We start from the raw sequence: 25,474 nt of genomic DNA on the forward strand, positions 1-25,474 counted from the left end.
AATGGGGACCTTGGGCTCACCTATTAGCCCCACACAATGCCTCTGGAGTTGCCTCATCACATATGGGATGTTGCTATTCCTCAAAATGTAAGCATCATGCACTGAGCCAGGATACTTGGCATTCACATGGGAGTTGTACTGGTCTGCCAAACACACCATCTGCACATTCATTGAATGGTAGCTTTTCCGGTTTCTGTACACCTGTTCATTCCTGCGGGAGGGGGGGGGGGGGGGAATGCCGCATGTGTACCATCAATGGCACCAATGATGTTGGGGATATGTCCCAGGGCATAAAAGTCACCTTTCACTGTGGGCAGATCCTCCACCTGAGGGAAAACGATGTAGCTGCGCATGTGTTTCAGCAGGGCAGATAACACTCTGGACAACACGTTAGAGAACATTGGCTGGGACATCCCTGATGCCATGGCCACTGTTTGAAAGGACCTACTTGCCAGGAAATGGAGCACTGACAGGACCTGCACTAGGGGGGGATTCCTGTGGGATAGCGGATAGCTGACATCAGGTCTGGCTCCAACTGGGCACACAGTTCCTGGATTATGGCACGATCAAGTATGTAAGTGATAATGATGTGTCTGTTTTCCATTGTCGACAGGTCCACAGGGGTCTGTACACCGGAGGATGCCGCCATCTCATCACCTGCCCCAGCGGACGTGCCCTATGGAGGAGAAGGGTGAGCAGAGGGTTATACACTGTATAGGTTTCACAAGGCTGTTTAGCACAATCGTGAAATAATCTTTGTGTGCCTTTGTGTCTCCGTATTCCTGGCCAAAATAGCTGTGACGCAGTTAGTTTGCCTGGCATGTGGCCCCTGAAATGGCGGCTGTCTGACCTGTAAGGAGGGAGAAGGGGAAATTAGGTAACTGCGCTGGCGTTGTGCAGCGTCGCGGTAGGCGGTCGAAGACCGCTGCGCAATTCAGCATTGGTTGTCATTGGGCCCCATGGGTTCCAGGAGCCAATGACGATGTACGCCGGCAGTGACGGTACGTACGGCCGCAGACGTGACCGCCATTTTCTATCTGTTCACTCACTTGATACCTGTCCTTCAACAGGAGAGGACCTACACTGCAAGTGCTGGTGTGACCTGTGTCTGGAAGCGACAATGGCTACAGTGTCTGGGGAAAGGGCCCCTGCCTTCACTGCGGAGGAGTTGGAGAAACTGGTGGATGGGGTCCTTCCCCAGTACACGCTACTCTACGGTCCTCCAGACAAACAGGGTAGTGAACCGTGTGCATGGTGAATGGGACATGGTTGTATGGAGTGTTGTGGATGGAAGAGATGGGGGGGGGACAGGCCAGCATGTGAGGATGGTGAGTGTATGTTTTTCTGAGACAGGGTGGGAGGTTTGTGGTCAATGTGTGAGAAGAACTGTACGGGGGAGTAACATCCATTTTTACTTCACTGTTCCTCTAGGTCAGCGCCCACCAGAAGAAGGGGATTTGGCGTGCCATCGCCAAGGGAGTGCAGACCCTGGGGGTCTACTATAGACGGAACACCCACTGCCGGAAAAGATGGGAGGACCTGCGCCTCTGGACCAAGAAGACAGCTGAGGCCCAGCTGGGGATGGCCTCCGAACGTGGAAGGGGTGCCAGTCGCACCATGACCCCCCTGATGTACCGGATCCTGGCGGTGGCATATCCTGAGTTGGATGGGCACTTGAGGGCATCCCAGCAGCCACAAGGGGGTGAGTACACTCTCATTCAGCTGACTCTGCGCGCTTGACAAGGTGTCTGTGTGGGGGAGGTGGGCTGTGGGTTCCCCTAGGCCAGAGCAGACACGCAAAGGTAGATCCATTGATTTGCAGGCTCTTTCCCACTCCAACCCCAAAGGTGGTAGTTGCCCTCTACACCTAGTCAGGCTCCTATGGGTTCCAGCGGTGCATGAAATGGGTCTAGACAGAGTCCCCCATGGGCATGTGCTTTTCCCCTGCACCGTTAGTGCATGCGCTAGTTCATAGGACTGCTCCCTGTGTGTTGTGTCCGCCAACGGTATTGGTGTTGCAGGCATTGACCATGTGTCTCCTCTGTCTTTGCCCCCCTTTTTTGTTTTGTCAGCCTGTCCTTGTGTGCATTAGCATCATCTGGTGGAGGAGCATTGGCACCGAAGCAGGAGGGAGCTGCAACCCACATGGCCCTGGAGGGTGACTTTACGGAGTCAGAAGGCACCAGTGGGACGGAGGGCGAGGGGAGCTCCACGACGGGGACAGGAGCAGACACCAGCGACAACGACTCCTCCTCTGATGGAAGCTCCCCCTTGAATGGCGTGCACCTCTGTGCCCACCGCAACAACATGTACAGCCACCACCCCCCCTACCAGCACCGCCCTCCCAGCAGCTCCTCATCGAGTTTCCCGTGCCCGCTCACCCAGGATGGTGGGCATCTCCTTCGCCCCAGGCACCTCAGGCCCTGCCCCAGTCAGCCCTGCTGCCCTCAGTGAGGAGGCTATTGACCTCCTGAGATCCCTCACTGTTGGGCAATCAACCATTTTGAATGCCAACCAGGGTGTCGAGAGGCATTTGCAGCAAAGAAATGCATACCTGGAGGGCATTCATTCTGGCGTGGTGGCCCAACAGAGAGCATTTCAGGCTCTGGCCTCAGGACCATTGTCCCTGTGTCCAGCCTCCCCCCCCCCTCCAACTTCCTCTACCCAGACCAATCCCCTGTACCTCAGCCTATCCCAAGCACACCATCAGACCAGCATCCACACTCATCAACACACAACAGTGGACATGGCAAACATAAGCACCACACATGCCACAGGCACTCACACAAGTACCATCCCCATGCAGACACAGCAACATCCACTGCCTCCACTGTGTCCCCCTCCTCCACGTCTTCCTCCTCCCTCCCTGTCTAGTCTCCACTCACACCTGCATGCACTACATCTTCATCCACTACCTCCATCACCAGCATGCCCATCACCACACACCGCTCACGTGCAATCACCACCCCTACTACCATTCACACATCCCCTGTGTCCTCACCAAGTGTGTCTGTGAGCCCTCCTGCCAAAGAACACAAACGCAGGCACACACCCACCCAACAGCCATCCACCTCACAACAGCCTCTGGCCGATGCACCTTCACCCAAATTTAGCAGATGTACACCTCCTACAACCACTACCTCTTCCTCCACTTCCAAACCCCCTCCATCTTCCCGTCCCAGTGTGTCTAAGAAACTCTTCCTGGCTAACATTGACCTCTTCCCTACACCTCCCCCCGCCCTTCCCCTAGGGCCAGGAAATCCAGGTCCCAGCCCAGCACCTCAGCCACCAAATCATCCAGCACTGTGGTCTCAGCAAGTCCTGTTACATCGCGGGCGGCACCCATCAGGGCTGCCAGTCTGCCACCTAGCGAGGCCAAGGATCAGCCCATTTCGCCACCTGCCAAGGTGAAGAAGGTGCCCACATGCCGTAGGGAGAAGCCACTCCAACCACCCAGCAAGGGCTCCTCCAAGCCAAAAGGGGACAGTGCCAAGGGACCAGCAGCGACATCAAAGGTGGGGAAGGGACACAAGGCGAAGGGCAAGTCAGGACAGGGCACTGAGCCTCCGGCTGAGGGACCAGAGTCACCTGTTCTGGCAACCAGAATAGCAACCTGTACGGCGGTGGACACCGCCACCTGCACGTTTGCTGCCTCAGCAACAGTACCCAGGATCATCCCCAGTGGGCAGCCGTCCGAGGCTGCAGGAGAAGTCCTGCTGTGTCCCTCCACAGGTGCTGACACATTCACCACCGCCAGCATCTCTGCCACAGACACCGCCGCAACCACCGCCATCAGCCCCGCAACGTACTCCAACAGTACCACCACAGCGGACATGGCTATCATCCCCAGTGTCCACAAAAGAGAGGGATCGGGAGAATTGAAGGTCCAGTGTACGTACTCCCAATACGACTAATCAATACAAAAAGTACACTGTTCCTAAATCTAGGGTGAACAATTAAAGTTTAGGAGCTAGAACCCTCACACACCCGAAAGGGTGTCATGCTTCATCATCGGGAAGCTCCTCGTCAGACCGGCTGGTGCAATGTGAGAGAAATAGGTACCAGTCACTTACTCCGGGGTGAGCACGCCGAGGGTAGGTTTCTCAAATCGAGGCCGCCTATTTAAAAAAGCAATAGGCTGGATCGTGCTACTCCCCAAGGGGCCCCCCCCACACGAAGAGGGCGGGCGACCTTTTTTTGTTTGAGACTCTTGACGGGACTGTTTACTCGAAATGTAAGTGACTGGTACCTATTTCTCTCACACACATAATTGGTTAGTGATATCTTTTATGTATAGCCAGGAGAAGTCTAGTTTGATATAGGTCCTGATGAAGCGTTAGAGGATCTTTCACAACCACAATTACGCGAAACATGTTGACCAGACCCTAGGGGTCAGGTGACAATTTCCCAGTACTCCAGGCTTTTAAAGTGGTTGAGCATTATTCTCATTTTCCACTTAATTATGTTTTTAATCTTGATCGTGACCCCTTTGGATTGCCAGTAAACAGATTAGTTTAGGGGTCTCTAATCAATCTTAAAAAAAATTCCACTCTCCTGCCATACTGAGTGCCTGACCTTCTTGATTCAACGGCAGCCACCATATATAAAAAGATCTCCGGCAAAGAGCCCCCGAAAGGGGAGCCCGTCAGACATTGCACCAGCCGGTCTGACGAGGAGCTTCCCGATGATGAAGCATGACACCCTTTCGGGTGTGTGAGGGTTCTAGCTCCTAAACTTTAATTGTTCACCCTAGATTTAGGAACAGTGTACTTTTTGTATCATCCCCAGTGGCCAGCCGTCCGAGGCTGCAGAAGACATCCTGGACACTGCACAGCGTACATGAGGCACGACACCCAGCACTGTTTATACCTGTAGGTGGCAGGCGAAGTCGCAGCAGGGTGCAGTGTGTCTCTGCCTCCATGGAGTATCATGCTACCTGTTCCCAGGCAATCTTGTGGCACACACACACCCAGGTGAGGGAATGGGACCTGCCACACTGCATGTGAAGCACTCTGGGCACAAAGTCCCCTCCAGAACCAGTGGAGGAAAACATCCACTACCCCAATCCTTGGCAGGATGAAGCACTCTGGGCACAAAGCCTCCTCCATAACCAGTGAAGAAAAGCATCCACTCACACAGTCCTTGCCAGGATGAAGCACTCTGGGCACAAAGCCCCCTCCAGAACCCGTGGAGAAAAGCATCCACTCACCCAGTCCTTGGCAGGATGAAGCACTCTGGGCACAAAGCCCCCTCCAGAACCAGTGGAGAAAAGCATCCACTACCCCAGTCCTTGGCCGGAAGAAACACTCTGGGCACAATGCCCCCTCCAGAACCATACATTTTGGGACCACTGGACCACTGGTCCACGGACAATGATTTCATTACTATCCGGACTTGTGTAGTTGGTGTACGTATTTGTATATACTGATGATTTTAATTTTGGCCTATCTGATTTTTACACTCGTTACAATCATTTCATTTTGTCCTTGAGTTATTACAGGGGGGTGACTGGGTGTAAATGTTGATGCATGTATTTGTGTGTATGGTGTTGGTGAGGGTAGGGGTGTTGCGTGTGTGTGTGTGTGTCATTCGCTCTTTCCTCCCCCCCACGTGTGCTAGGTGCAGTACTCACCGTGGTCGTCGTCGGCGTCTTTGCTGCTCCTTATAGAAGAGGAGGTAAAGCAACATGGGCAGGACCTGTAACTCCGGCTCCATGGCGATCTGGTTCCTCGTTGGGTGTTGAGAGGTGAGTGGTTTCCATTCCACTAACTGTTTCTGCCGTGCTTTTGATGGCGTTGGTACCGCCCCGGAAAAGCTGGTGGATTGGTGTCTTGTAATACGGTGGGCGGTACATTGTGTTCCGCCTGTCTGTTGGCGGTTACCGCTGCGGTGTTTGTTTCTACCGCCGTGGCGGTCGGAGTGTTAAAGTGGCTGTCTATGTTGACGGTTTCCGCCATGGTCGTGGTTTGATTTTTTTTAATGCCAGCCTGTTGGCGGTCTTACCGCCAGGGTCGTAATGAGGGCCACAGTCGTTTTATAAAATTGGTGTGGGATTTCTTTCATGTCTTGATGATTTCTTCTTCAAGTGTTTTGGTGCTATTTAAATGCTTTAGACATGTTCCTTTCTATAAGCCTGAAAGATAGAACTGAAACCATACCACATAGGCTTTAATCACGTATCCAGTTTTTGCTTATTGTCACACTCCATTTTGTCTCATGGACTATAATGGGATTGTTCATACCCTGAATCCAAGCTATAAAATATGCCTCAGGTCGTATCCAGTCCAGATATTGCTAGAACCTTAGTCTTGTACAATGATGTATAGGTAGCAATTTGAAGGCACAGCAGATGTCTGAAATACAGAAAGGGATGGCTTACAATTCCAGGGTCAGCACACGAGGAAATAAAATGCACAGATATTCTTGATGCTTGGAAGAGGGACACTGGGTCAGGAGGTCACAGAACACCGGTTTAAGCTATCTTCATCATGCGTTTGGTAACAAACAACGCAGCTCGTAATATGTATCCATGCAAATATAATTAGTAAAGCATACAAATATTGTTTTTCTAAAGAACAAAAACAAGGTACTATTTTAAATGTGCTATGGCGCAGTATACGTGACAAGTGAATAAAAGAAAAAAGTGCAAAGAAGATGAACAGCAAATGTATAGGGTTTGGTTGTTTCTCAACATATCAGCTGTCACAAATGTCAATCTAATACTAGTCCCCTGTATAACGGAGGAGGCAGAAGAGTTCAAGAATACTATATCATCTTCCGATTGGAAAAATCTATTAATATCTACAGACATAAGGCCTACTCGGGAAGCATAATGTGAAAGGATATGCAGAGGCGAGGAACAGGACAGGTACAACGGTCAGCCGCCTCCTATGATAAAGGCATGACTACACAGATTGCTTTTTCTTGCACCCCACGACGGCAATGAGAAGCCCTACCAGGGACAACAACTAGGTTTATGTAACTTGGAGCATACATATGTACCAGTGCATACATTCTTTGTGTGTATATCTCCTTCACAAAAGGACTACAGTTGAGTTCATAAACATACGTCAATTACTAGGGATCTTTGGTCCTAATGAAGGCTGTATGATAATCCTAGCAAACAAAACAGCTGTAACGTGTGACCTGACCTCATTATGCTAGAATAATAATACCTTTTCAAGTCAACCTGTGCGTTTTTAACCTTACAATGCAAGTCCACTAATAAGTGCATCAAATGGGGTATCCCATTTGGTTATTCTAAAGAAAGAAAGTGATAAAAGATTCCCGAGACCCAGATTATTAATTGCTCCCTTATTTAGGTCGAGCCCACTCAGTTGCACCGTCTTTCTGCATGCAGATCTCAGAGGCGCACTTTCAGGGGAGTTTTGGGCGTGATACCCTCCCAAGTAAATGCACTTTTGGTTCGGGGACTGGGTCTAGAGGCGGTGAGTCGTATCTGTTATCTCTGTGTTCCTTTAGAGAGAGATGAAAATTTAAAACCAGATAACCTGGGCTCAATACCAGCTTCCCTGCTAGTTCGAATTGTGTGATTCTAGGCAACTATTTTATTTCACAGAGCCTCCTTTTCCTTTATTAATATATATGCAAGGCCACTGGAATTCTGCAATTTTGTGGTGATTTCTGCATAATTATAGAATTGTTGCATTTGCTACATAATCCATCATCTGTCGTATAATCTGCAGAGTACAAAAAAAAAAATGTTTGTAGCTCAAACCGTTCAAAAGTTGCTAATACAACAGTCACATGTGTTGCCTTTTGCACGTTTCTGTTGCTTATTACTATATTTGGGTGTTAAATTGGTACTAATGAGGTGCAATCAATGCCCATTCAGTGTTACCAAGTTTAAAAATTACGAAATGTGGAAGTGATACTATTAGAAAATGTGTTGCATTATCCTGCATAATTTGCCTTTTCTTGCCACATAATTTGCTCAACTCTGAGGCATAATTTGGCCGTCTACTGACACATAATTCCAGTGGCCCACCAAATATGAAAACACTTTTAAATAACTGAGTTCAGGATGGGCGCTGTACAAGCACCAGAACCTCTTATGTTTGATTTATTAGACTATAATGTTCCTCCTATTATGAGAAAAATGTAGGCCATGTTTAAGGTTTACATGACTAGTGATTTTCTTCTTAGTTCACGAATGGGGTTGAACTATGATTGCTTCTAAAGCTATCAATTTCTGTCAGTCTATGCAGTGATATAATCTGATGTATTAAGGTTTAACACTTCAAAATGTTAAATAAATAAACCTTTTTGAATTCTGAAGAGATTGTATCATATGTGTACATTTTATTTGTTGCACAAGATGCTTGCTAAAGGTTTTCATGGCTCGGCCTGGGCACGGACTCTTAGAGCTAAGCAAGACATATAACTCGGTTCTGGCTGAGTTCGCCCTATACATTTTCCTGCGTTTCTGCCGCTATTTACAACTTGGGTCTAGTACATGCGGGCATGAGTCACTTGATAAACTGATTATTAAAGGTGAGGACTAGAAACGAGGAGTCCTGCCCATATACACCGATTTGACAACTCTACCATCAAGGCTTACTGTAGCAAAGACAAAGAAGAGTGCATGCAGTGAAAATACATTTAAAAAAGTGATCCTCAGGCAGTGTCTTCCTGCCGCTGTGTTGCCCATGACAACAATCATGGGTTCCTAGGGAGAACTACCAGGCCCAGGTGGGACGGGCAGAGGACTGCTTCAGCAGGGGTGTTTGGGGTATGACACCCCTCAAATGCATTTTTGATTTGGTAGTTGAGTCTGAGGGCCCTGAGCCGGGTCTGCTATGTTTGTGTCGGTTTTTCTTATCCTTGTTTCACTAATGGGTTTTAATTGGTTCATTTTTTCGGATCAGAATTTCAAATAAAAATGTGTGTATATATATGTAATATATAGTGAATGCTTTACCAAATAAAGTAGTAAATCGGCACCCACAGATGTACTTTTTGAATGGGTGCAAATTTACTATAATTTGAAATTCACAACCATAGGCAGTACTAGGCTTGGAAAGCTGTGCCAAACTCAAATTTCAAAGCATACCCCTGGTCATCATACATCCAAAAGGTGAAGGGATGAAAGCTTGCAAATAGTCTAACCACTGACAATTGCTCTGGGCAGCATTCCAACCCATCATTCTTCACTCACTCTAGAAAAAGAACCATCTTATGCTAATCAGCACTGACCCTGTTCCTCATGGAAACAATCCTTCCCAAACCTTAGTCATCTGACCCCTATATCCTGCAACACCGTTTTAGTTAGGAATTTTGAGATTCGCACCCCCGAATCTTACTGATTAAGCTTTGTTTCCATCTACAACAAAGCATGTCACATATAATCTGTGGGTGAGAGTCCTTCTAGAATCCTTGTGGCGATCAGAAGGGTTTCTAGAACAAAATCAGAATACCAGCAGATCCGTTACCTTTCATTTTCCTAGGTAGGCCCTATCTCTGTTGATGTGAATTTAATCTTATATTAGAGCTTGTAACTCAGTTACAAAAAGACAAAATATGACTCAAGTCGATATTGCAAACCCCTAATAATATGACTTCACCAAGACTAAGAGGACTAATTAAAATGCACCTTGGAAAAAACAACTGAGAATATGGCAAGTACCCATGTGAAAGAGTAACTAAGAAGACTAAAATGCACAACAACAACAATTTACCATGAAAATAAATTTTTATGCAATGCAGAACATCAATGTGCCATGCAGGTGATTTGTATTGGGTATAGAAGCACACAATAATGTTTGCTTAACAATATAAAAAAAACACGGAATCAGATTTTAGGCTACCCACTCATGGAGGTTGCAGGGGTAATGATTTTAGGTTAGCAACCTGCAGGCTATTAATGCATTGGTAAGCAAGAATGGTCCACTGACCTTCAATGTTTAAGAGCTGCAAAATTGACATTAGCTTACAAATGGAAAAAGCCCATAGCATCCAATGGAATACCCAATGTATGAAATGGAAGAACACCATTTGAAATTTGAGAGCAAGTAGGCTTCTTTACTGAGGGTTCTGAATAATGGCCTAACGAAAGTCTGATGCCCTCCAAGATGGAATGTGATGGGTCTATTTGGGTAAATATGATAAGGGCAGAATCTATTGTATTAATATGGATATTAATGGCAGAGACCATGTGGTGGACCTGTTGAAAAGGGAGTGGGGCTGGGGACAGTTCTCTTTTTTTCATTTGTATTATTTGTACTACCTTTACTTAAGAAAACGAATAAATAGTTTATTACAAAACAATATAGAAAAAAAGTAGTGCAAAAAAGTAGCTACTCACAGGCAAATGAATTAGCAGAGTTCAGTGCAGGGTAGGAAAATTGTTACTGACATTATACACAGGATATTCAAACATTAAACATATTGGGGCATCCTGGAAAACAACAGAAGCAATGCTACCAATGCAAGTATATGGAGCAAGTGCTCAATCTCACATATGACTAGTGTGCACCTGAGCATAGATGCTAATGTAGGTAAAAATGGAGATCGCAACAACCTGTATGCTGCTCGCGGAAAACATGAAACCCAGGTGTCTTGAGATTAAAATTGGTGAATTGAAAACAAAAAATGATGTAATAAATTTAGTACAGAGAATATAACAAGATGAGGTCTTGGGAGGGTAGAAGGGAGCCGACCACGGGAGGTCTCCACCCCAGGGAAATTGGGGAATGGTGCAGTCTGAGAACTGTGTGGGCTAGCTTTGGGCTACATAGGTGGGCTTTGGATATATAACCAGACATTTTGTTAGCCTGCCACCATTTTGTCATTAGTGACACGTGGATGGTCATTAGTTGGCAGCATTTTTTGGTCATTGGTAGCGTTGTTAGCATTTGTTAAACAGTGGTAGCGTGGTGGCAAGTAGGTTTCAGTTACTTTAATCTGTTATTTAGGCAAAGGTGATAATGTGTTATGTTGGCAGACTAGAAAGTGGCCCAGGTAATGCAGTTGTTTGAGGAGGAAGTCTGCCTTGACCTGGTGGCGGGTGGTCTGGAGAGAGGTCGTCCCGTGCGTAGGCCTCTGACAGGTTTGCAGTGTCTGAATGGGTACGTTTGGTTCCACAAACAACCCATTCTCCAGTTCCAGGGGTGAATGGGCTGGGTCCTTCTCGTGTGAGGAGAGCAGCCCCTGGGGGGGAGCAAAAGGTCTGCGTGCGGCTGGGAGGCTGCTGCTTCAACAGGCAGCTCCCATGCCCCCAAAAGTGCCCCGTTAGATGTCTCTAGAAGGGCTGTACGAGGTGCCATAATCTGGGTTACAGCACAGGCCTTCTCTGAGTGAAGGAGAGGTATTGTGCATGATAAGTAGAGGTGGCACATCTTCAAACCTGTGTGCCTCCTCTCAGAAGGGGCAAGTGGGGCTCCCTTTCAGCTCTGAGTGAGCTTTGAGAGTGCGGACATGCTAGGTACTGCTGAAGGTTTGGGAGGGGGAGCGATTGCACTGCAACATGGGGAATGGGGGGAAGAAACATCTGCTGGTTTGCTGAGAAGGCAACAGGAAGTTGGTTTTGTTTATAGGCACCAACACTACCTAATTGGAACATTGATAGCAATCAGGACAACCAGTGCCATAGCATCTCTTTATATGAAGCAGGCTGGTTGGAGAGGGTACTAGTAAGGGCCCGACAGTACTTGGGGGCAGTTTTGGACAGTGAGAAAGTAGCCAGGCAGTGGCAGCTGGGGGAGTTGCTCGGCGCAAACTGGCAAGACCAAAAAAAGGGTGGGCAGGAGGTATTTGGGAGTGAGGGTGCCGCTGCTCTGGAGGTGGCACAGCTCGAATGGAGTTAAAAGAAGTATGAGACACAGGAGTATACAGAGGATTTTCTGTATTTTAGAGCAAGACCCCAAAGAAAAGTAAACAGCAAATGGGGAAGTGGGCACAAAGACTCAGGGTCCAGTGTGGGGGCTCAAGAAGTGGTATTAAATGAGGGGGGGGGCCAGCAGGACGGGAAGCAGGACAGTTGTTCTGTAGCTGGTGGAGGTAACAAGGGGCAGGTGGTAGATTTGACCAACACTCCGGACCTTTTTTCTTCCATACATGTTGATACGTCACAGGATGTAGTAGACTCGGGGGAGCTATGTGCAAGACATGGGGTGGAGGCAGATGACAAGGGCGGACTGCAGAAGATTTCAAAAGATGAGATGGGTAAGCTTAAGGGACTGGGGACAGAGAGTGAGAAGTACCTGTAAAGATCAGTCACTTTATTCAAATACATGGACTTCATATGGAAAGCATACATTAATTTCGGGGGATACGCCTAGGCCCAGTACAACAAAGGATTTCGGGCATACATGGTGTTCGATTCGGTTTTGTGGGGCAAAATTGATTCTGATCTATTGTAATACACAATGGGCTCTGACAAATTTGGTCCAATATTTACGGCACGCGGCTTGCCTATAGTTTATCTCCCCTTTCAAGGGCGTCCCTCCAAAGGACAGGTGGGAGCATTGGGAAAAAGTCGGGGAAGTGCATCCGGGAATACAAACATGCCAACTGTAGAATGCTGGGACTTTAACAAAGACTCCTGCATCCGAGAATATTGTAAATTCCGGCATGAATGCTCCAAGTGTTCCTATTGGCATGCCTTGGTCCACTGCTATGGAGTAAGTGGGTCATCCAGGGGAGCGTCAGGACAGTGGTCAGGGGCGCAAGGCGATGCTGGAGCGCAGCAGAACACACAATCTGGCTGTTTCTAGAGGGGGACGAGGTGCTCAAGGTACTGAGTAAAGGGCTCTTACTACAATTGATAACAACAAATTGGGGTTCTGGTTGAGACTCCATGGGAGACAGGAGGATGCCAGACTGCTATTAGACGGTTTTGCCAGGGGTTTCAAAATGGGTTATCAAGGCCCTAGGGTGTGGCGATGGGCTGACAGTCTTAAGTCTTTGTATGCGCACAAGCAAGTTGTGCAAGACAAGCTTCTTAAAGAAGGTCAAGAAGGACATACGGCGGGCCCATTTAATGTCTGGCCAGCACAGAATTTGATTGTGTCCCCAATCGGAGTGGTACCTAAGAAAGACAAGGGCCAATTTTGGTTGATACAGCATCTGTCATGGCCGGAAGGGGACTCAGTAAATGATTACATACCGGAAGAGCAGGTATTGGTATCCTATTCGTCGATTGATGTTGCTATTGCACTGGTTGAGGAGGTTGGAAAGGGGCTGTTTATGGCCAAGAGTGACATTTGTCAGCTTTTTGTTTGCTGCCAGTACACACTGCTCCTTTGGAGCTCCTGGACATTCAGTTTGAAGGACAGTGGTATATAGATAAAGCCATTCCTATGTACTGCTCTAAATCTTGTGCATTGTTTGAGTGCTTCAGCACCTTTCTGCAGTGGCTGTTTACCCACATTACAGGGCACAAGCATATTACTCATTACTTGGATGCCCAGGTCACTGGAATGCCGGTGGTTGCTGCCTTGATTTTAAGAAATCATGGGAGACTTGGGAGTGCCATTAGCCTGATAAAAGAGTAGGGCCCACTTATGAGTTGGCATTCTTAGGTATTGAGACTGACTATGAAGGTTCACCTGCCACATGATAAAAAAGATTGTGATGCAGTTGTTACTTAATACCATGCTACGCAAACAGAAAGTTACAGTCAAGGAAATACAAATACTTCTTGGTCACTTGGGCTTCATGTGCCGGGTAGTCAGGGTGGGGAGGACGTCCTGTAGACGCCTTGGCTTGGTGCTATCAGGATGGCATTTGTCACTTCACCATGTACAGTTTGTGGCAGGCGTGAAGGAGGACCTGTGGATGTGGTGGTGTTTTTTTGGAATCCTTTAATGGGATACCGCTGGACTCGTGGCAGGATATGGAATGGAATGTGCAGGTTTTCTCAGATGTGGCAGGTGGGCAAGGCTTCGGGATTTACTGGCAAGGCAAATGGTGTGCAGAAGAGTCGCCACGGGACTGGAAGCGTGTTGGCACAGTATTGCTTTCTTAAAACGGTTTCCCTTAGTGGTATCATTGACGTTGGGGGGGAACCAATTTGGCACACTAGAAAGTTTTGTTTCATGTGGACAATGTCTGTGGTCCAAATTGTCAATTGATAGTCTGCCATAGACCCTCAAGTGCTAAAATTGCTATGAGTATTTGTACTGGGTAGTTTAAAGCATGATATTGCTTTTAGAGCTCAACATGCCAGATGTGGACAATGACATTGCAGACTCTTTGTCTCATTCACAGTAGGGGAGCTTCCATGGGCTGGTCACAGATACAGAACCCGTCAAGACACAGATGTCCCAAGACTTGTGGAGAATAAGAGACAGAGGATGCTACATTGGTGTTGAACTCTTTAGCAGTTTCCACACAAGATGCATACACACAGACATGGACAAAATGTTTGGCTAGTGGGGCACGTCGGCAACAAGAGTATTGGGCAAGGACGAAGGATGTGGTGTAATACATGATGATGCAGATCGAGCCAGGACAGTTGAGAGTCACTATTGCAGGGAAATTGGCGGGTATATTTTTTATGGGGAAATTATTTTGGGGCTATTCCCCATCAGCTGGAGAACTGGCCAGGAGAATCTTGAAAGGATGGGCCAGAGAAGTAGGATCAGGCGTCCCGAAGAAGAAACCTATACCTGTGGTTTTGCTGGGAAACCTTATCAGCGCTTTACCCAGAGTGCGCAGCAGACCTGAGGAGACTTTACTCTTTTGCACCCTCATGTCACGGATGTTCTTTGGGGCATCTAGGGTATCTGAGCTTCTAGAAGGCAAAGAGGGTCAGGGTAATACATGGGGGAAGGTACAGATTAGCCAGCACGAGATTCAGTTATACTTCTGCAAGTCCAAAACTGATCAAAGGGGAAAAGGGACAGCAGTATGTCTTCAAGCTTACCCGAAATGAGCCATTTGTCCGTTGAGGTTGGGTCAACAGTTTCAGGCTGCGGGGTCCTTGGGTCACCCAGAGGTCTTTTTGCATGGGGGCAGAAGTGGGATAAGATCATGCAGTTAGGAAGATAGGCCCCAGACAGTTTTCAGCGATATGTCAGGCAGGAGGAGTACTGTTAATGATTTTGTTTTCTGTGTTTTGCAGGTTTGTTCATGGCCCAGAAGCAGCGGGTTGAGCAAATGGATTGTGAGGCAATACTTTCCTTTTGAGCAGGCTGAGAGACAGGCGCAACAAAGTAACTTTGGGGCACATCTGGGCTTTGACCAAGAGTTATATTGTGTACAGTGGCACCGGAAAGGGGGAATGAGGCTGTGTAAACTGTTGCCATGTTTGATTGACAGGGTATATACCCAGATGTCCTACTTTTGGATTTGGGGGAGAATGACATGGTAGGAGTGAAAGGGTTGGCTTTGAAAGATGAAGAAGGATCTGAAGGAGAGTCAGTCACTGTGGTATGGTTGTCACATAGCTTCGATGGCATTTGTGCAGAGGAGATGTTGGCGTGGGATGATTTGCCCAGCAGCAATAGAGAGGGCTTAGCTTGAGTTAAAGAAAGAAATGTGAGCTTTTTGTAGGGATAGAGGGATTAGCAGAGTGGTGCACCCGGACATCAGGTATGAAGATACAAAATCCTTTAAAGATGGTAGTGTCCACTTGTCATACATGGGGCTGGAGCTCTATTTCCTGCAAGTTAGGGAAGCGCTGAGTGTTGAAGGTGACATAGACAGCAGGCTTTGGGGGGGGGGGGGAAGGGGTTACAGAAAAAGTCTGTTAGAGATCTTTTTTCTGAGTGGCAGTTGGAGGACAAGTTCTAATGGTTTTCATGAGTTTATGGTTGTTGATAGTGGCAGTCCAGGCTGGAAAGGAAGGGGTAGACAGGAGCACGACCGGACAAGTCAGAAAGTTTAAAGGCTTGTTTGGAAGTTATGTAAGAGGTTAACAGGTTTACAAAACTGAAAGAGACTCTTAAAGCTAGATAGAGCATAGATCAACAGGGAGGAATACAGTATTACAATATTGCTGGGCGGGAAGGGCATTTTAGAGGTGGGGGTAGGGGATATAGGTTTTACTCCATGTTCAGTGAGGTGGTAGTTTTGTAAGGCAATGGCCTCCGAGATGTTATTGTTATGTGCACCTATGTCAATAAAGAAGCATTTTACATACAACCAATTGTCAGTGGTCAAAGGTGCACCCCACTTCCCCAATTATTTGTAACCTGAAAGCCACACAATATAAAATATCTGCAAAGTATATAGTATTGCTGATCGATTTAATGTTCAGTTCTAATTATAAGGTCACATGTAGCTGCCTCACTCCAGTACAACCCCTGATCTCTAAGTCATATGTCACCCAGGTCATTGCCTTCTGCCAGTAAACTTTTTTTTAAATGTATTTATTGTTATTTGTTTTGTTCTAAACAGGACATAATACAGATAGGAGCACACTCTTGTCATTATTGGACACAACATATGTGCCACTTGCATAGCAGAAATTTAGAGAGGTACAATTACATCAGGATGTCGCATAGGTTCTCATTATGCTAATGAGGCTACTGGATTCGGGAGACAGGATCGCATGAATGGTGGATACTAAGTATGATTCCACACCACATGACGCCTGTCAGCTTAATCCGGGTTCTCCGGCTAACTAGCAGCACCTTATCTCTGGCCAAGATGATTGTGGCAACTGGGCGCATGACGAGAAGACTCCTCAGGGGAATTGTGGCCGATCAGATCCCATCACTTTCTATCAGTTACCAAAGAGTCTCATACAGGCAAAGACAACAGAGGTGGAATATAGTTCAATAAGGATTTAGTGAAGTAACTACATTTTAGATAAAAAGACATGTATTGCAATAACTAGGATGATACACACAATAACAGCAAACAGGTGGCTAACAGAGTAAAACACAAGAATAGTCCTACTGTACTGTCACTAGGAGTGATATATATGTTTCTCCTACCTAAACTATGTCTGAGCACAAAGTAATAAGCCTAATCTGCCCTTTGGGTTTCCCTCCCTGGGGGAACATCATCCCCCATACCTGGAGGAAGAAGCTTCTAGTCTAGAGAGACACTGTCCCCATGTGGATAAGGGGTCCGGCCGTCTAAGCAAGTAGCTGCAGCGAAGCTGTCTGCAATCAGCATGCAGTTGTGGTCATCTGGCTGGAATCTCCCTCTAACGTGTCTTGGACAAAGGGGTGTTTTTATAATAAAACAGCTGACATTCTAATAAATAGTCTCCACGTATAAGTGTGTGTTTTCTGTGAACTTTGGAGACACAGCATACCATGTTTGTCGGCAACACTATCTGACTGTAGCCTTGGAGAAAGCACAAAGTGAATAAAATGTCCTACTAAGAACGCAATGCTTTCCTAGGCGAAAGTACAATGAGGTAAAGAAAATAAAACAGCACCACAAATGTTGCTATTACTAGGAAAATAAAGTAATGCTGAATAAAATGTAACAGGGCTAAGGTGCACAGGTCAGGGTCTTAAGTGGTGCATCCTTCTGAAAAAGCATGGATCAGCATTGCTGTACACGACGAGCTGGACAGGAATCTGTAAGTGGTTCCTATCTAGAAGCAGGAAAGGAACACAACTACTTCCAAGGGGCCTTTAGGGTACTTGAGAGCTTGTGCTTCATTAACCAGCACTCCTCATTAAATCACTCATGCCTGTAACTTTTTCCTTGTTGACTTAGGGTTGGTCAAATAAACAGACACCTTCACAATTACTTATTCATAGAGTCTCAAGATCAACCCCTCATCGCCTTCTCCACCTGAGGAGGTTATGCTATGAAAATTGCATGCAACTTCCTTCAATAGTCATAATTCACTAGTCATAATTCCTTGCCATAATTTTCCAGTTTCATTTGACTGCTCCCCATTACTTGTTGGAGGAGTTTCTGGATGGTAAACAACTGGCCCATCTCTTGACTACTTTGGTAACATCAAATTGAACCTGAAGTCATTTACGAATCGTTCTTAACCACTTTCTGGGACAGGAGCCACAACCATATCTGAAACTAAGACCCACATGTAAACATTAATCAGGATATAATTAAATACGCCACATCTGTGTTTCAGCCTGTAGGTTTTTTGAGCCAGGGTATCTGATTTGGTATGCATGTTTAGAAAACACATGCCACAACCTAGTTATACGGACGCAAAACATTTACTGCAGCACAGTATCAGCTCAGGAACACCCCTTGCTAAATTGTTTTCATTGGTTGCATCGTCTGACAGTGTTTTAATAGGATGAAGTGTTGAAGTCACTACATGTCATTTTGGTGGGGTGGACCCGCCGGCTTACAGTATACCTAATGTGTTGAACTGTGTGTTCTAAAATTTTGAATCTGTGCACGTATTTAATGTTGAGACCTAGAGCAACCTAAACATTGAAGTTGTCTAGCACTTCTTCTTGTGATGGATTGCCAACCAGTATAACATACAAGAGATTTGAAAGAACACAACGAATAGGTAATTGTTCAGACACGACGAGAAGCTTAGTGGAAACCCACGTTGATCCCCCTCCCACTGGACATCCATACTTAGGTTTCTATGCTGGTATAAGATTTTCTGTGTAACCATCCATTGTGCCTTCTGTCCAGTCCTACGGCTCCTGGAAGCACAACTATTATTTTGCTTCACAAAACCTTGCCACTCAAGGTCCTGTGGTTTGGTACTCAATACCGATATGTTCTAGCTGAGGATGCAGGTGGATGGGCACCTCACTTTGCTAAAATGTTGCCTGGGAATTACGATCCGCATCTTTTATTTCACTCGGGTCTTCCAGATGCTCATTGGAACAATCATATTTCGCAGTTGGGCCCACCTGCCTTCATCATAATTTAATATTTACCTTCTTACACAACACTTTTTGGGGAGTTTAGATGAACCAGGTGGTCGACAAACAGCAGGGTTTATATATTTTCTTGTGGCTATATGCTTGGCTTGCATAAGATGTGGAAGCAGACGAACTTTTTCACAATTTCTACTTAGTAGAGGGGACAGAGGAATTACATCATTGCCATAATATGCAGTTAGTCGATGTTGTCAAGTAAGGGATTGTAAGATTTAGATTTCACTTGCATGGTCAAAGAGGTAAATGCATCCTGTTTGGTAAACAAAGGGTTCACCTGTTTTATATCACAGGAGTTAAACAACTTCAAATACAGAATTGCATAAAAGATGCTAAGAAGACCCCGCTTATTTAATGAGTAGGACACCGAGGCATCAGAAAAGAGGTTGAGAAAAATCAAAATGAAGTGTTTCTGGTGGTCCGGACACATTTAATTCAGCTGAGAGAGACCTCTCCTCTTTGAGCGAAGTGCCCCCTAAAGCAGAATGAACTGCGAGTGGGTTACCTGATGAAATCAGGTTGCAATCCAGTTAGAGGGGAGGTTCTGAATGACTTTCAGCAGCCAGTGCATGAAGGTCACCAATATAAAGTGTTTGAAAGAATCAATTGTTAACGGTGTGGTTATCACATACTCCCAAACTAATCAATAGGAAACGGGAGTTTTTCCAAATACGTCCACGAGGTCATCTGGAAAAATATTATTTCCTAAATTTTCTAAATAACAAGGAATAAAAAACATAGTAAAAAAGCACATCATTATTGTCCAAAGAAGAAGGTAACTTACAGCATTAGTGGATGGATTGTCTACAGTGTCTCTATCACTGAGTCACAATTCTATATCTACTAGTACCTTTTTGGTACGCACCTCAATGTATTTTTCTTCTTCTTCCTCACGCTGACTGAGGGCTTATTTGTCATTGTTTAGGCTTTAATAATTAACTATTGTATTTTTGATTCAGTTTTGTCAACTGGCATGGGGTTCTCACATACACACATTTACCGTACACAGAAGTGGATGTCAAAACACGGTCCAAGGCACTTTCTATCTCACCCCTGTGAAATTTGGCTCAACCAACCACTTTCAGCTGGAGAAACCACCCTAAAAGCCTTGCACCGAGCAACACACTCCTCTTCTATAGGGGTGAACATGCTAACACTGCCACGGTTATTCCATGTGCTGACTCTCTGCAAGGGCTTCGCTACCTCACACAAGGCTGCTCCAATACTCACTGCTTCGACAGCCTTCCCTACCTTTCAATCTAAGCACCTTCAGGGCCTCAATCACCTTGCTGGATTGCTGCTTTTTTAAAATAAAAATCCAGCGGACTCCCACTATTTCCCTTGAATTCTTTCAGTGGCGGCTGGTGATATTTGAAGGTGGTGGGGCGGAAAAGTTCAGGATGAGTGACCTGTGGTGAGTGAGCATAGAGAGTGAGTCGTAAAGGGGTTTTGTGGAGGGGGGGTTGTCCCCCTGTGAATATTTTGAAAAAGAAGTGGGCAAATTATGCATTTTCAACCACATTTCAGAAGTCAAGAATGTTTATAGAGCAATTGACAAAGTGTAGACTTATAATACTGAAACATATAAAAATGCTCCACATCTTGCTCAATTACAATTGTTCAATATCTTAAATATTAGCTGTATAAATTACAAGTTAAACAGTCCTCTATCACTGTTTGTTGCAGATCAAGTTGCACAGCACATTTGCTATGTGATGAAGAACTCAGACTACCAAGACTCATTTTTGCCTTTCACAGAAATCGAAATTCTATTCAAATCTAGAACATTGGATGGTACCACCTTTGTACAAAAATTCATCACATGCATGCAATAGAGCATTAGCCACTATTAATATTAACTATATGGGTACACGTATAACATGTATTCCACTTAGGCATATGACGAACTGTAGTTATGCCAGTGTGGCCTTGGTTATGTAGGAGAGACAGGACAAGAGTTTTGCTATAGATTCAGCAGCAGTCCGTAATAAAAAAACACAGGCCCGTATGGTACAGCATTACATTAAATATAGCAACGGAGAAAATAGTCTTACATGGGTCATACTGGAAAAGAGAAAAACTTTAAAGGGATAGAGAGGTATACTGGATTTTTAGTCTGTGCAAGCACAAACAAAATGTAAATGATCCTATTGAAAAATGCTATTTAAAATGGGTTGGTGTAAATAATGAAGTGTTGTCAGTGAACATCACCTGTGGTGTGTCCCAGGTGTCCTAAGGATGGTATTTTCATCCACAGATATGTAAAAGCTTGTTCGCCTCCGTTAATGGTTTCCAGTAGCGTGTCTATGGTAAAAATGATGTGACGATGTTGATAGTTATTACCATCTGGACCTTTCGCTCCCTTTTTTTGTCTTTTGGTAGATATGTACCCATTTAGTCAGATTAGTGTGCCCAGTTCTATTATTTCTATTGGTCACACGTGATTAGGTTCTCTAGTTTCATTGTATTAAAGATTATGGTGCACCTGGTAATATAGCAATGGTGTTTTCGATACAATTTGGAAAGCCTAGTGTTTTTCTTGATTTAAATACATAGGGAAGGCAGTTTGAGATAGAACGTCTTTATTATTGAATTGTTTTTTTCCGATATAATTAGATCAGTCAGTGATGGCAGCTGAGGTAAGGTGGATTGTGAGATGATCCTTGACCCCCCCTCCTAAAAATGGCCACATAAGGTTGGTTGCATTAAGAGCTAATTTGGGATGACTAGCTTACTAGTATACCTTGAAGTTACTTTCGGAGGAGGCCTTGTTCTATTCTGGGTATTTATAGAATGATGTACACGAAGGCGTGATCCCCTTGTAGTGTCCGCCAATAATAGTATTGCTCCGGAGTTACGTTCGGGCCATTCTAGTACAGCTGCTGAGGTTATGCCGGTTTGGTATCTCATTCTGAGTTCAGGGATCTGCGGCTGCTCATTCACCTCCCCTCCCATGCACAGATTGTGATAGGCCTCTAGTGCACAAGTCGGGCTGGTCGCGGAAAGGCAGTCGGCCAACCTGAAATGCTCACTTTGAAATGCAAGTGTGTGTTGAGGTGAGCCTGTACGGTATTTTTAAGCCCCATCCACTCATCACTAAGCAGCCCCAGGGCTCCTGACCAATAAAAAAATATGCACAGTGCCTGCTGCCGGAAAAAAAATATTCAAACTTTAATTTTATTTACATTAAATTCAGGGACTGGGGGGACCAAATATAGAGGGGCAGCGCCCGATGCTCTTATATAGGAGCTGCCACTGAGAACTACAAAACAGCGTGATCGTATGTGCTTGATGTCCTGATGTAAGAGCCATTGTTTTAGTGCAACACTGTGTTTGATTGTTTGTTTTATGTTCTGTTTTAATTATTACTAGATAGCTTGTTTTTAACAAGAGCGGGTGTAGATTGAACCTTACCTATATTTCTCAACAGCTCCCAATCTGTTGACAGAGTGCTGAATTACACAAAGCGCTTTGTTGGTGCTTATTCTCATCTTTGTGATATTTATCACCTTATCAACTATATTATGGATGTGCTATTTTGTTCTGTTTCTCTTTTCAGCGGAAAGTGCTAATAGGTCACTCTGGGATCTCGTGAAGGAGTGACGTGAGGGGCAGTTCTCTCCCCACTACGCTGCTCTTTTACTTCTCCTGCTGTCCCTCTCCCCTCTCCCCTTTCCTCTGTCTCCCACAGTCTCACACATCTCCTGTAGTTCTCGTCACACAGTTTCTCCTCTCCGCTGTCTCTCTCTGTCACTTCCTCCCGCAGTCTCTCACATGGTTCAGGGTTCTTTTCCCCTCACCGCCCCTGACTCTCACTCTCACTCCGCCTTTTCTCCTCTCTTCGCACTTTTACTCATCGTTGGCGGGGTTCTCTCGCTTATTGGCACTGTTTTCTCTTGTTTTATAGCACGTTCCCCAACTCCCTCTAGAACGTGCCTGCTCAAAATTAAAAACCGGTATGATGTCGAAATTGCACGACGGTATCTTTTTAAAGACCATTTTCAGATCTAGAAAATAAATTTGGTCTGTTAAGTTAGTAGACCCATATACTCACAGACTGGAGCTGGTAACTTCACTTCTTTAGAAGAAGGTAGTCTACAGGCTCCGACCCACTCCCAACAGCAGCGCGGGAAGCAGACACCTCCTGTTTGCGCAGTTAGTAACACAAACTGCGCAGACTCGATTTTCAGCTTGCTGCCTGGAGCCTCTACCCCACCCACCATTTCCCAACTTGTCACAGGACTGGACCCACCCTCCGTGACGAATTGGGAAAGGGTGGGGTGACCATCCTCCACTTCCTGATTGACGTGAAGCCCCTAGCGCTACAGGGCTTCAGCCTGAAGCGCCCGGGGCTAACTTTACCCAAATGTCATTAGGGGGTGGAGACTGGTCCTTGGAGCTATGTCTTTGCCGAGTTGATGACCTCACAGGCCTCAGGCTGTGAGCTTGTCAGCCCGGCAAACATAGACTCAGTCAGGGGAGTGCCTGCCCTTCCCAGAGGAAAATGCATCGTCATCATCCTGCCAGTCTCATGTCACGTGACAGGAGTAGCCCCGGGCCAGGCCCCAGCCCCAAGCAAGAGGTGTGTGCATTTTTGTTTTAGGGAGTTAGGGGAGTTTGTTTTCAAATTTTTTTTGTTTTTGCTTTTGTAACGAGGGCGGAGCCCCTACGCCCTCATGAAGAAACCGCCACTGAATTCTTTTATGCCAAACTAACTACTTTGGAAATCTAAAGTACGAGCTCACGGACTCCAGCCCCAGCTCAACTCAAACTATATCTTCCTGCTTGTCTAAATAGGCTCCAGCTGCTCAGAAGTGACAAAAGAGGCTGCTGTGTCCCTGGCCGCTACTAAAACTCCAACTTACAACTGACCAATCAAAGTCACCTATCCTGAATTGCCCTTGGGGACATCCCTTTTCCTGTCCTCATTCCCCCCACATCCCACATGGAGCAGAACATCTCTTCTATCAGAAGTAGGCTAAGTGTATTTTTAAAGAAAGAACTGGCAAATCAAGACTCAACAAGCTGACTGAATGGCACGCATTGGTACCACGAGGACCATTCAGGACTGGTTGGCTATCACAGTACCAGTGTTGGGGAGTGCAACCTTCCCCTCACAGGAAGGCTAGTCTTCCCCCAGCCATATGGACATGGTCACCTGATAATAATTACACTAGCCCCCACACAGGCATGGAGAATAGGCTTTGTATGGGCTTCTAGTGTATGCAACGTACACTTCTTTTTTAGTACAAGTGTCCTAACTATTGTCCTCTTAGGCAGAGCTAAAGACCATTCTAAGATGGAGGTCCCACGTTACTCCTCCCTGGAACAAATGGACATATAGTTTGAGCTATGACAAAACCTGTAATAATTTTGATGCTTAATACACCTGCCCTCAGCTACCATTAGTACCATGGAGCTTACCTCACCCAAGGCAATATTTGATGTACAATACGCCACTGTTTCTAGTGGTATTTTTAAAAATGTATTACTGTTGACTCACATTACATCAAATATAACAACCCAACACATCCTGCCAGCCCTTTATTTAAAACACTTGTGTGGCATTTACAAATGCTTTCAGAATGGTGACCACTGATTAACCTCCAGTCCAAACTGGTCACTGTTCTGTGGTCTTATTTAAAACAAGAACCTTTCTAAACCAAGGTTACAACTGTGCTATGTTTTTATTGTGGTGCATAATTTTCATTGCAGCCTTGGGAAAAAACTGTGTTTACGCTTACTTGGCGTCTCACTTTAATTTATTACCTGCGGGTAACCAGCCCTGCTCGTTCAGGGCAGGTAACATTGCAACTAAATGACAACAGATTTTACATGACTGTCAACCTCGGCATCCTTTAACACCGAGCTAATGTGTTCACAATGTGAAGCTTCTCCAGCAGGGGCGGGTCACTTACCACACCTCAGATTTCAAAAGCAGTTTCGCTTGTCTTAGGGAGCCTTGGACTTAAAATGCTGCTGCAAGTCCGCAGAGCAAGAGGTACTGAGCCCACACAAGAAGGGAAGTTCTTTAAAATATGCTGTTATTCCCTCTCCCACAAATGCTTTTATTATCTGAAGTATTAACAGAGTCTAACTCCCCCTACGTTCCTCTAGGTAACCCTAAGGACTTGTACTTAGCAGACACAGATTAAGCCATAACACTTCCCACTGCTGTGCCCCTCTGGCCGGTTAACAGATCTAGAGGAGGACTGACACTGTTCCTAGCATGGCATTTGGAAGGTGTTCAAAACATGTATACAGTGTATGGAACCTTCATTTAATCATCTTTTCTTCATGTATGCTTCATAGGTTTACCAATGATTACTGTGGAACACACGGATATTAAAAGTGATCTTCTGGCTCTGAAGAATCTACCACAAGGCAGAGAAACATGTCGGCTTTCCAATAAAGACGGTCCTAACATCCCCAGTATATTTGTAACCCTGTGCTAGGTGGCTTGGAATAAAACCTTCCAGCTTACACCACCATAGAGACATTTTTAAGATTGCTTGTGATGGCACTAGCACACTTCAATTCAGAGGACAGATGCCACCTTTATGGTCAAATACCCACTCCAGATTAGCAGAAGGAAAATACACCTCCATCATCACTGTGGCTATATTTGAGTTAGGAACCTAAGAATTGGGGAAAGAAATATATATATTTTT

Source organism: Pleurodeles waltl, chromosome 9 (genome assembly GCF_031143425.1).
Source record: "Pleurodeles waltl isolate 20211129_DDA chromosome 9, aPleWal1.hap1.20221129, whole genome shotgun sequence".
NCBI classification, from domain to species: domain Eukaryota; kingdom Metazoa; phylum Chordata; class Amphibia; order Caudata; family Salamandridae; genus Pleurodeles; species Pleurodeles waltl.